We start from the raw sequence: 12,305 nt of genomic DNA, 5'->3' as shown, positions 1-12,305 counted from the left end.
AAGGCTTAATCAAGATAAGTATGAAAAGTTTTTCTCAAAAATTGAGTAGCACATTATTTTTCTTAAAACATGTTTACCAAAGAGTTTTTACTCTCTGGTAATCGGTTACCAGATTGTTGTAATCGATTACCAGTAGCAAAACTGTTTTGAAAAAAGTTTTCAAATTGAATTTACAACGTTCCAATTAATTTCAAAAAGCTGTAATCGATTACAATATTTTGGTAATCGATTACCAGTGTCTTTGAACGTTGAAATTCAAATTCAAATGTGAAGAGTCACATCCTTTCACATAAAAGCTTTGTGTAATCGATTACACTTATTTGGTAATAGATTACCAGTGATTGTTTCTGAATAAATCAAAAGATGTAACTCTTCAAAAGGTTTTTGACTTTTTCAAACTGGTTTTAAGTTTTTTTTTAAAAGTTATAACTCTTCTAAATGGTCTTCTTGACCAGACATGAAGAGTCTATAAAAGCAAGGTTTTGTTTTGCAATTTTATTCATTCTTTCAATCTTGAATACTTTTCCAATCAATCTCTTTCAATCCTTTACAAGCCTTGAATCTCTTTGAACTTCTTCTTCTTATTTGTACCAAAAGCTTTATGAAGTTTTCTGGTTTTCCAAACCTTGAAAACTTGTGCTATTCATTTTTTCATTCCCTTCTCCCTTTGCCAAAAAGAATTCGCCAAGGACTAACCGCCTGAATTCTTTTTGTGTCTCTCTTCTCCCTTTTCCAAAAGAACGAAGGACTGACCACCTGAATTCTTTTGTGTCTCCCTTCTCCCTTGTCAAAGAATTCAAAATGACACAGTTTGAGAATTCTTTTGATTCTTCCCATTCCCTTATACAAAAGTGTTCAAAGGACTAACCGCCTGAGAATTCTTTTGTATCCCCATTCACAAAGTATCAAAGGTTTAACCGCCTGAGATCTTTGTCTTAACACATTGGAGGGTACATCCTTTGTGGTACAAGTAGAGGGTACATCTACTTGGGTTTGACTGAAAACAAGAGAGGGTACATCTCTTGTGGATCAGTTCTAGTGGAGGGTACATCCACTAGGGTTTCAAAGAGAACAAGGGAGGATACATCCTTTGTGGATCTTTGCTTGTAAAAGGATTTTTACAAGGTTGAAAGAAATCTCAAGGACCGCAGGTCGATTGGGGACTGGATGTAGGCACGGGTTGTTGCCGAACCAGTATAAAAACTTTTGTGTGTTTGTTTCCTTCTTCCCTACTCTTTTACTTTCCGATGTGCATTTAATTTCCGCTTTTACTTTCTGTTAAGTTTCTCTTCTACTCCTCATTCTCTTAACAATTTAGTAAAAGCCTTAGAAGAGTAATTTTTTAATTAGTAAAGGTTTAGGAATAATTAATTCAAACCCCCCTTCTTAATTATTCTGAGGCCACTCGATCCAACAGTAGAAGACGTCCTAATCAAAGTCCACCAACTCACTTTTCCAGTGGACTTTGTAATCATGGACATTGAAGAAGATGCTAAGATCCCCTTGATTCTGGGTCGACCATTCATGGTGACTGCAAAGTGTGTTGTGGACATGGGGAAGGACAACTTGGAGATGAGTAGGAAGACTAGAAAGCCACCTTCAACTTTTTTGAGAGAAGTAAGCATCCTAGTGATAACAAGAATTGTTTTAAGGTGGAGGAAATTGAGCAAAAAGCTAACTTTGTTGAGGGGCACCTGAATTTTGTGTTCCTAGAAGAAGATGAAGCCAAACCAGTTGTGAATCATACAGACTCTTCTAGTGTCTTTCTGGGCCAAAACAGGCCAAGACTCGAGCTACTTTAGACATTCCACCAGCAGCTCCACCAGCGGTCCCTCCGCCAGATGTCTCTCCTCTACATACCGGCCAAACTTCTATGCCTTTTTCTCAGTCGGAGCAGCTTCTCCCTATGCTGCATAGCCTCCACCATGGCCAGTACCTACTGATGCAGAGCCTCCACCATCTCTCCCTCCAGCAGTCAATGATGACTCCAGAGGCATTCCTAGTCCAGGTTGCTTGGCCAAGAGGCCAACGTCCTTGTGTTAGGGGGGGTGACACCTTTGGTGTAGTAGATGATGATGCCATAGATATTTAGCTGATGATGATTATGTTGCAGACATCAGAGCTTGAGATCTAGGACCCACACAGGATTGAGACCCAATCTTTTACCATGATTTTTTTCCTTTCTTTTCTTTATTTTTCTTGTCTTTAATTTTTATTTTTCTTTATTTGTTTTTCTTTATTTTAATTGCAGTAGTTTAATTCAAGTAGTTTAATTTCAATCATTGAATAAAAAAAATTGCATGATAGAGATAGAGGAAATTAGTAATGGGTTGTGACTTGTTCTGGATGAATCGATGCATGAGATATTGTGTTTTGATGAGATAATTGTGAAAATTTTTATTCTTGTGTGAGCAGTTGTTTTTGTGAGTGATGAAGTATGAATCATAAATACAAGAGTGAAGATGTTAGCATGTCTGAATGGAAATCATGGTATGGTAAGCTAAGTACTTCATAAATGTCATGTGAGATGTGTGACCTTATAATTGTGAGAGAACGATTGTCTTTAAATTTCCTGATTTTGTATGATTCTTAGATTGTTTGAGTATACACAGAATATGGAAAGGATTAAGGCCTTGCTTGTATTAAATTGTTCAGCCACTTAGCCAAATAGTCAACCTGTTATTTGAATGAATCCCTTGCACCTTGTTGAGCCTAATGCTATAAATTGTTTTTGAAACCTGAGCCTAATGAAATTAATGACCACTTTATCTTAGGTTGTAGGAGAGCACGGGTCAAGGCAAATTTACCCTTAATTTGGGGGCGCTGGAATTTTGGTTGGGTGAAAAATTTTGTTTCAAGAACATCACCAATAACGCACACACAAAGATAAAATATGATAAGTTGCTACAGTACCAGTTCAATTTCTATTGTAAAAAAAAGAAAAAAAAAAAGAGAAAAAGAGAGAGAGAGAGAGAGAGAGAGAGAGAGAGAGAGAAATTGAAAAAAAAATATATTGTGTTTCAAATAAAGAGTTGATAGCAACCTAAGTTCCAAATTTGTGTGCTGTTAGGAATAGCAGGAAAGTTGGGGGATGTGAAATATAAGTCATGGGTTATCAGATAGGTGCTTTCTTAGAGCCTAATTTTGAATCCAAAGAAAAACCATGAGTTTCTTTTTAGCCCGGCCACGTTACAAGCCTAAAAAGTCCTTAGTGATCCACAATATGTGTGTATGATTACATTAACTGAGATGTAGTGCAAAGTTGAGAATATTAATTTCAGTTGTTAGATTGAAAACACTTTGAGCCGAGACACTTGTGCGCTGAGGGAAACACTAGCCTACCTTGTGAGGAATGAAGTGTGGTAAGTCTGCCTTGATGAAGTTTTTACTTGCTAACCTTTTTCATCTCCATGTGTATTCCTTCATGCTTCCATCACAAGTCAAGACAAATTCAAGCTCGGGGTCAATCAGTGAAAGGTTTGAAAAGGTTTCACAGTTATCTAATGTGTTGATACATTCAGAACTTGTCTTTTGCTTGAGGACAAGCAAATGTTTTAATTTGGGGGAGTTAGATAACTGCGAAATATAAGCTAATTTGATAGTCAATTTGGATTAATGAGTGAGTGTAATTTATTTACTTTATTATTGTTTTTAATGAAATAATGAAGAAATTAACATCTTTGCTATTTTTTATTAGCAAAATTCAAAAGAATAAAATTTCAAGTGTTTTAGAGGAAAAATTGATGCAAAAACTGGAAGAAAAAGCCTTGAAGAAAAATTGGAAGAATTGAAAAGTCCACTTAGCACGCAAGACAGGCCCAACACGCAACACACACTTAGCGCGAAAAAGGCCCACGAAGAAGCCTAAAGGTGTGCTTAGTGTGAAAGCCCAAAGTCAGCGTGAAAATTAATCTACCTAGTGCCAATATAAGGAGGAGGAAGCAGAAGAAAAAACACACAAAGTCTCAGAGCTATCAAAAGCCTGAGGTTTATCCTTTAGGGGAAACCCTCTTCCCTTAGTCATTCCCTTTTTCTTACTGTGTGGTTTGACCATTAATGCGTCTATTTTTAGGGGTTATTCATTGGGAAATGGTAATGTCTAAAGAACTGGGAAATGACATCTCAACATTGCATTTCTAGGGATAGAGTTATTTTGTTGTGCCTTTGCATACATCTTTATACTTAATGTTGTTTATTATTCCATCTTTGCAAAGGGATTTGGGAGTGAGAATACATAAATTAGGCTCTTCAGCGTGAGGGATCCGGGTTGAGCATATTAGTAGATGTGGGTGGAAATTGGGAAGACATTTAATGGAGAAAACCATTAATATTGCATCAAGGGTAGTTAGGCATGTTAGGCCCTAACATTATCATATTCTGAATTCATATTTTGCATTTAAAGCTATTGTTTAATTTTCTTATTATCTTTTTCTTTTGCCCATTTTACTCTCAAATTTTACATTTACAATTATTTGTCTCTGTCTTCTTTCTTTCTTCTCATTGCTTAATAATTGGGTTTGCATCACTTAAGTATAACCAAAGTCCCTGTGGATTCGACACTTGGACTTTCATTTTAATCTTTACTACCTGTGATAAAATTGGTACACGTGTCAATCAGTTAACATAAGTTAAGCGGTAATATTCTTATAAATAATTGTAACTTTTTAAAGATGATTTTACCAAAACCGTCTTTGAAAATGCATTACGACATTGGTTTTTTATGGACCGATGTAGAATGAGAGAATACAAAGACGATTTTAGAAAACCATTTTCGAAAGGAATGGAAGAATGCATGATTTTTCTCTTTTCTTTCATTTTTTTCGCTTTTCTTCTTCTCTCCTCAAATTTTCGATTCCAACAACAGCTAGGGTTTCGAGCACACCTTCTCCTCTCTTTTTCCCCAACAGCTAGGGAGATTCAAGTCGTGCTCTACGATGGCAGCTTCGGTCTGGCCTCCAACGGGGACACCGTCATCTTCCTCCCTTAGTTTTCACTTATGCAACCACCTTAACTTCTCCCCCCTCACATGCGGCCTTTGCTTCTGTGTGTGGCGTGGAATGCAACAACCCCAAAGTGGTGTGTCTCGTTCTCTAAAACTTAGATCTCAAGACCGGAGTACTCTTCCTCGGTGTTGAATCGGAAGAATGAGTAAAAAGAGGCGAGTCGATCGATCAAAGAGGAAGAGATGGAAGTGGAAGGGTCATCGAAGAAGATGATAGCGACACAGGCAGGCTGGCTGAGTTCTACCTCCCCTGGAAGTGCAAGAACGAGTGCCACTTCTATGAAAAGTGCGAGTATGAGCTCATCATGGAGAGGATGCAGAAGATTCGCCAACACCAACAAAAATCCAACCCCAAACAACCCCTTATCCCATTTCCCAAACCTGCTAATACCTTATTCATTTCCCCCTCTCACTGTAATCTCCTCCTCTCTTCTTTCTTTTTATTTCATCTGCTCTTTTTTTTTTTTATCTCTCTACCAAATTTGGATTATTCAGGACTAGCCGAATGTGCATAGTGATGTCAATGCCTGAGACAATTAATATATCATGCAATACAAATTTTTCATTTGCATTAGCCCTTTGTTTCTTTCTTGTTACCCAAATATGAAGCTTCTCTGGTTGATGTTGCAACTAGATGAAGTGTTTTGTGATATTGATGCTTATTGTTGTTTCTTTTCTTTCAGTCTCTACGTGTTTAACACATGTTGATGAAGCTAATGATATCAAGAACAATTAGCAATGTAGTTGTGATGATTTTTATGTTTCTTCTCATGCTGTACAAGATACAATGTACTAGTGAATAAGGCATATCATGTATGAATCTTGGAGTTAGCACCTTCCAATAGTTGATTGAGCCCTTTGATTTATTTGAGTTTTTGCTTGGTGGTTACTGAAATCCCATAATGCATCAGAATGTAGGTAAGATAATTAACATTTAGATTCCAAGGGGTAATTTAATTATTGTTATTACTACTATTATTATTATTATTATTATTATTATTATTATTATTATTTGGAACTCTGTATCATCATATGTAAATACAAATTATTTTGTTTGATTTCAAGCAGATTGGTGCTCCTTAAACTTGGCATGCTAACAATAAGGATAAATGTGACGATTTAGATTAATGGAAATGGGAGTTTTTACTTGACATTCCCAAAACTAAATATGAGGTAGAATTATTTATTTAAATGTCACAAGGATTGTAATGGTATACTTTTTGTGCTTAATAGAAGGGAAAGCTGAGAGTGTAAGAGACCAATGGAATAAAATGAAATGGAAATGAAGGGAAGCGAAGGGAATGGCATTGCTTTTAGGCCCTCCAATCTTAGGAAAGACCACATTATTGTTGGCACTGGCTGGAAGGCTTGGTAAAGATCTAAAAGTAAGTTTTAGCAACTGCACTTATGAATCAGAATCATTTAAGGCTTATAATTCATTCAATTCTATTGCCGATGAATTGCAGTTTTTGGGGTGAGTTTCATATAATGGACATGGGATTGAGGAATTTGTGCCTCAAAGAACATCAAATTATATAAGTTAAATTGATCTACACATAGGAGAAATGACAATCAGAGAAACATTGGCCTTTTTTGCAAGGTGTCAAGGGATAGAAACCCGTTATGGTCAGTTAACGTTAGCCCTTTAGAAACAACACAGTCAACCTTGATGTCTGGACTTCAAAGGGACTATGTCACCTAACTTTGATTGACCTATTTTCAATTTGTATAACTTGCAGAGATGCTAGCAGAATTGTTAAGAAGACAAAAGGCTGCAAACATTAAGCCAGATCTTGATCTTGATATTTATATGAAGGTGACATAAGATCAAAATTAAATGTTAATATAACTTCTAAAAATTCTGAAATTTTGTTATATAACATTTTAATTTTTTTAAAATGAAGTAAAAAAAACTTAGTTTTTCCTGTTTCTAACATTTGGCAGATTTTGGGAACAAAAGTTTGTGCTGATACCATGATAGGGGATGTCATGATTCAAGGTATTTTTGGAGGACAAAAGAAGAGAGTCACAACTAGTAAACAAAAAAACTTGTTATTTGTTTAACATAACATGATTTTATTTTTATATTTTGTGAAACTCTATATGTGACTACCAATACCAAGTTGATTTATTATTTGTGTCCAATGATTTATAGGTGAGATGCTAGTTGTGTTGGATCAAGTGGCTACGAAATAATTAAGAAGGAGGGGGGTTGAATTAATTATGAACGTGTCTTGACTAATTAAAAATTTATCCTTCTTAATATTACTAGATTCAATTAGGCTTTACTACTAAGTTATGAGAAAGTAAAGAACAGAAACAATAACTTAGACAAAAGTAAAGCGGAAATAAAAAGTGCAAAGCAGAAATTAAAGAGTTTAGGGAAGAAGAAAATAAACACAAGTTTTTATACTGGTTCGACAACAACCCGTGCCTACATCCAGTCCCCAAGCAACCACTGGTTCTTGAGATTTCCTTTAACCTTGTAAAATCCTTTACAAGCAAAGATCCACAAGGGATGTACCCTTCCTTGTTATCTTTGAAACACCAAGTGGATGTATGCTCCACTTGAACTGATCCACAAGAGATGTACCATTTCTTGTTCTTAGTATTACAAACCCAAGTAGATGTACGCTCTACTTGTACCACAAAGGATGTACGCTCCAATGTGTTAAGACAAAGAATTCTTAGGCTGTTAGTCCCTTGAATCTTTGTAAGGGGAAACAAAAGATATCTTAGGTGGTTAGTCCTTTGAAATATTTTGTTCAGAGGGAGGAGGAAGAATCAAAAGAATTCTCAGGCTGTTAGTCCTTTGAATTCTTTTGGAAAAAGGGAGAAGGAAGAATCAAAAGAATTCTCAGGCAGTTAGTCCTTTGAATTCTTTTGGCAAGAAGGAGAAGGAAGAAAAAATAGTACATTTTTGTTTTCTGTAGAATTTCCACTTGCAGAAAAATAAAGTTTTGAAACCGAAGTTTAGAAAGCTTTTTGACAAGAGTTTTTGCAAAGAAAAACAATGGGAAATGGTCAGAAAAGATTTGAAAGAGATATGTGTTTTTTTGGATGCTTGTAAAATGTGTGCCAAGGTCTTGCTTTTATAGACTCTTCATGTCAAGTCAAAAAACCATTGGAAGAGTTATGACTTTTGAGAAAATCATGTTAAGAGTTATAACTCTTAACTTTTTCTTCAAAACTATTCACTGTTAATCGATTACCACAATGGTATAATCGATTACACAATGTATTTTATGAAAAGTTGTGACTCTTCACAATTGGATTTGAATTTCAACGTTCAGATTCACTTGTAATCGATTACTAATATAGTGTAATCGATTACACTATTTGAAAATTATTTTGGAACGTTACAAATCATTTGAAAATATTTTGAAAACCAATATGGTCACTGGTAATCGATTACTGCCAACTGGTAATCGATTAACAGAGAGTAATCACTCTGGTAACTTTAGAAAATTTGAGAAAATTCTTTTGTAAAATAAAACTGTGCTATTTGGTTTTTGAAAAAAAAATCTTTTTATACTTATCTTGATGCTTTTCTTGAAGTTCTTGCATATCTTGAGTCTTCTCTTGAATCTTCACTTGAATCTTGATTCTTGATTGAACGACTCTTTGATTCTTTAAAACTTGTTTTGACTCTTGATTCTTGACTTGAGTCTTTGGCATCATCAAGATAAATTTGGAAAGCTTTGCTTCCACAAGTTGGACCGACAAGAGCGCTTTTCATGGATGAAATATCAACCGAGTTAGACAGTTCTACCATATTCCAAATGATTAATTCTTTAAGACAATCTATCCACATTCTGAATGGAACAATTATGATCTATCTTCTCCAGCCAGCACCAGAAACTTATGAGTTATTTGATGATATAATTATCCGCTCAGATGGGCAAATTGTGTATCAACATCCAAGGGAAAATGTGCTTAAGTTCTTTGAGTACATGGGGTTGAAATGTCTAGAGAGGAAAGGAATAACCAATTTTTTACAAGTAACTAACTCTAAGCTTCATTGTACTTGTTTTCCTCTTTCATCCTTAAATAAAGGAAAACATATTTGTTCATGTATATGACAGGTAACATCAAGAAAAGACCAATAACAATATTGGGCAAATAAAGATGAGCCACTCAGTTGTTCATGGATCCTCGTTACATGCATGGTGGTGCTACTGGGCAACATATATACAGTTTAAATGATTTTTAGGGAGCTGCAGTAACTTTGGTTGAACTAGGGGGATATGCAAGAACTGATTCTCTACTTGATGATTTGACAAAGGTATTGTTTTGACCATGGATATCCCCTAGAATTTTTCCAGTTACTTGTATCGGAAAGTAATTCCTACCCAGGGAAAATATAGCTATATATTTATTGGTCACAAAAATCCCCTCTTTCAAAAGTATGTTGTGCAAATCATTCTATGTGATCTTTGAATAACTATTGAACATTTTTTTGGTGTTATTCCAAGGAAAAACCAAATGATGCTGATGTTTTTTGTTTACTTGGAGAAGTTAAGTATGAACTCAAAGATTATGAAGGGAGTGTTGTTGCATATAAAAGCTCAACAAGGGTTAGTATTTTCAACATTTTTCTTGGAGGATTGTCATAAATCATCATCAAAACTATATGCTTGCAACTAGGATCCCTAGAATCCACTCCATTCATTAAGTAGATTGTTATTTTAGGACTTGAGATAAATTATGATCTAATTTGTTTGCTTGCTTTTTTTTCATTTTTGTAAAGCATTTTTTGTTCTTTTCCTCCCATAATATATGCTTATGTTATATATATATATATATATATATATATATATATATATATATATATATATATTAATGAATGTAATATATCTATTGTGTCCACTTATATTAGTTGCACTAGTAAAAACATGTACAATGTACATCCAAACTCACTTAACTAGAATTTGATATTTAGGGCAGAAGTGGCTACACCTACAAATTCTTAGTGATTCCATCTGGCATCCTCATTATCCATAAAAATTTGGTTGATCTCTGACAAGTGTCCAAAAATATCCAATTTGAAGTTCTGTGTGGCCTTTCCAATTCATTACTTGCTGCCAAAAAGCCAGAGGAGGTTTGTTGTCATGATAATGGATTCTTATGATGAATGTGCTGCATGAATTAAATATATTATTTTGCTTGATGATGGTTTTTTTTTAGATAAGCGAAGATTTATTCATCCGAAGTACAAGGTGTACTCGGGAGAAAACGGGGGCCTCATTAAAACCTCCAAGAGCCAAAACCCTATGGGAAAAAGACTCAAGGAGGAAAAAGAGAACCCCAAAATACATGCTTATGTGTTCAGTTGATACATAAAAACACCTCCTACAAAAGAGCAATACAATTTATTTCTAACCCATCCAACAATAAAACACACTCCTACTAATTCTTCCATGCTCCCACGTCTGTCAGTGTTGATTATGCAGCACATCTCCAGCACACTCCAGCATCATCCTTCCAATGAAATACACTCCAAATTATTAATTATTTATGCAGCATCATCATTCTAGTTAAAACACATTCCAATTTACTTATGCATCAATATCCTTCCAATTTGTTAATTATGCAGAAGCTCTCCACACCAACAGTAAACCAAGTTTTCTCCTATGTGCTTGACCATTACCCCAATGCTAAAACCTCCTCTTTACTTGTCTTACAGTATTCTGCTGCTACGTCCACCAAACTTGACGTTACAATGAAAGTAGATATCCCATTGGGCAATTATACCAGTCCGACCATCCAACCCAACAAGTTCTCCCTTGCCTCGCCTTGAACCAAGCCCAAGCGCAATCTTTTATTCCCGAAATTGTAGCAGCCTCCTCTTTAAAGATTACCTTATTTCTTGTCAACCAAATATTCCAAATTACCGCCATCCATATAAGATGTTTAACTCGCTTTTGTTTCTTCCCTTTAATTAGCTTCCCGAATGCCATAAAGTGGGCTTGAATATCTTCCCCTTCCACAACCGGAACATCCAGCCAAAGACAAACCTGCTGCCATATTTTTTTTTGCGACTCTGCAGTCCAAAAAAATGTGTTTAACAGTCTCGTCTTCGCTTGAGCATAACACACAGCGCCTGTCAGAATCGTCCCTCAGCACTCCTCTGCGAGACAACGCGTCTCTCGTAGCTATTTTATTGATCAACACACGCCAAGCAAAGATAAGTATCTTGGAAGGAGCATTGTTCTTCCATAATTTCAGCCACATAGCCCGCTGCTGGTCTGCAACAACGACCCTTCCACCTACAAAAAAATCACACAGCCACGCATAACAACGTTTCACAATGAAGCCTCTAGCAGCGTCAAGAGTCCAAAACCAGCAGTCATCTACTGTTGCATTTGGTGTAACCGAGAGCAGCAGTTGCTGCATATACTCAAAATTTTGCTAGTCGTTTGGCAGCAATTCCGCGGCCCACTCCCAATTCCATTGCCATACTTCCCCTGACCACGAACCCATCTCCTCAACCACCGCATCTTTGATGTTACAAGAGCTGTAAATTGTTGGAAATAACTCAGCAAAACACTCCCTCCCCAACCACTTATCGTTCCAAAATTGCACCATATTTCCTCTTCCCACTTTAATTTTAACTATATCATCAAACCAACCGTTGACTAAATTTGTACCATCCCCTAATAGGCATAAGTCTCTCCACCAAATAGAAGTTTTCCCCCATTCTCCCCCAAAATCTTGTGCTCTAGGCCACCTACCTTTCAAACCGTAACGCTCAACTAAAATGTCTTTCCATAAAGAATTTCCTTCTTCTACCAATATCTTCCATCTCCATTTTATTAGAAGAGCGAGATTAAATGCTTCTAGATTTTTAATACCAAGCCCGCCTTTTTCTTTTGGAGTACAAATGGTGTCCCAACTCACCCATGCCATCTTTTTGTTCTCTCCATCCCTGCCCCACAAGAATCTTCTTTGTAATTTAATAATCTCCTCAATCACTTTCTTCGGAGCTTTGTAAAATGAGAACAAAAAAAGAGGGAGAGAAGCAAGTACCGAATTGATAAGCGTAACGCGTCCTCCAATTGATAATTGCCTGCTCTTCCAACTATTAAGTCTTGCTTTAATAGAGTCAATAATCGGTTGCCAAGTGCTCCGCAATCTCGGATTTGCGCCAACCGGAACACCAAGAAACTTGAAAGACATTGACCCCAACCTACAGGACAGAAATTGAGATATCCCCTCCATTGTCCTCTCTTCCATGTTGATACCAATCACATTGCTTTTTGCAAAATTCACCTTCAACCCCAAAACTAACTCAAAACTCCTT

Source organism: Glycine max, chromosome 18, assembly GCF_000004515.6.
Source record: "Glycine max cultivar Williams 82 chromosome 18, Glycine_max_v4.0, whole genome shotgun sequence".
NCBI lineage: Eukaryota > Viridiplantae > Streptophyta > Magnoliopsida > Fabales > Fabaceae > Glycine > Glycine max.
This window is presented reverse-complemented; position numbering follows the sequence as displayed.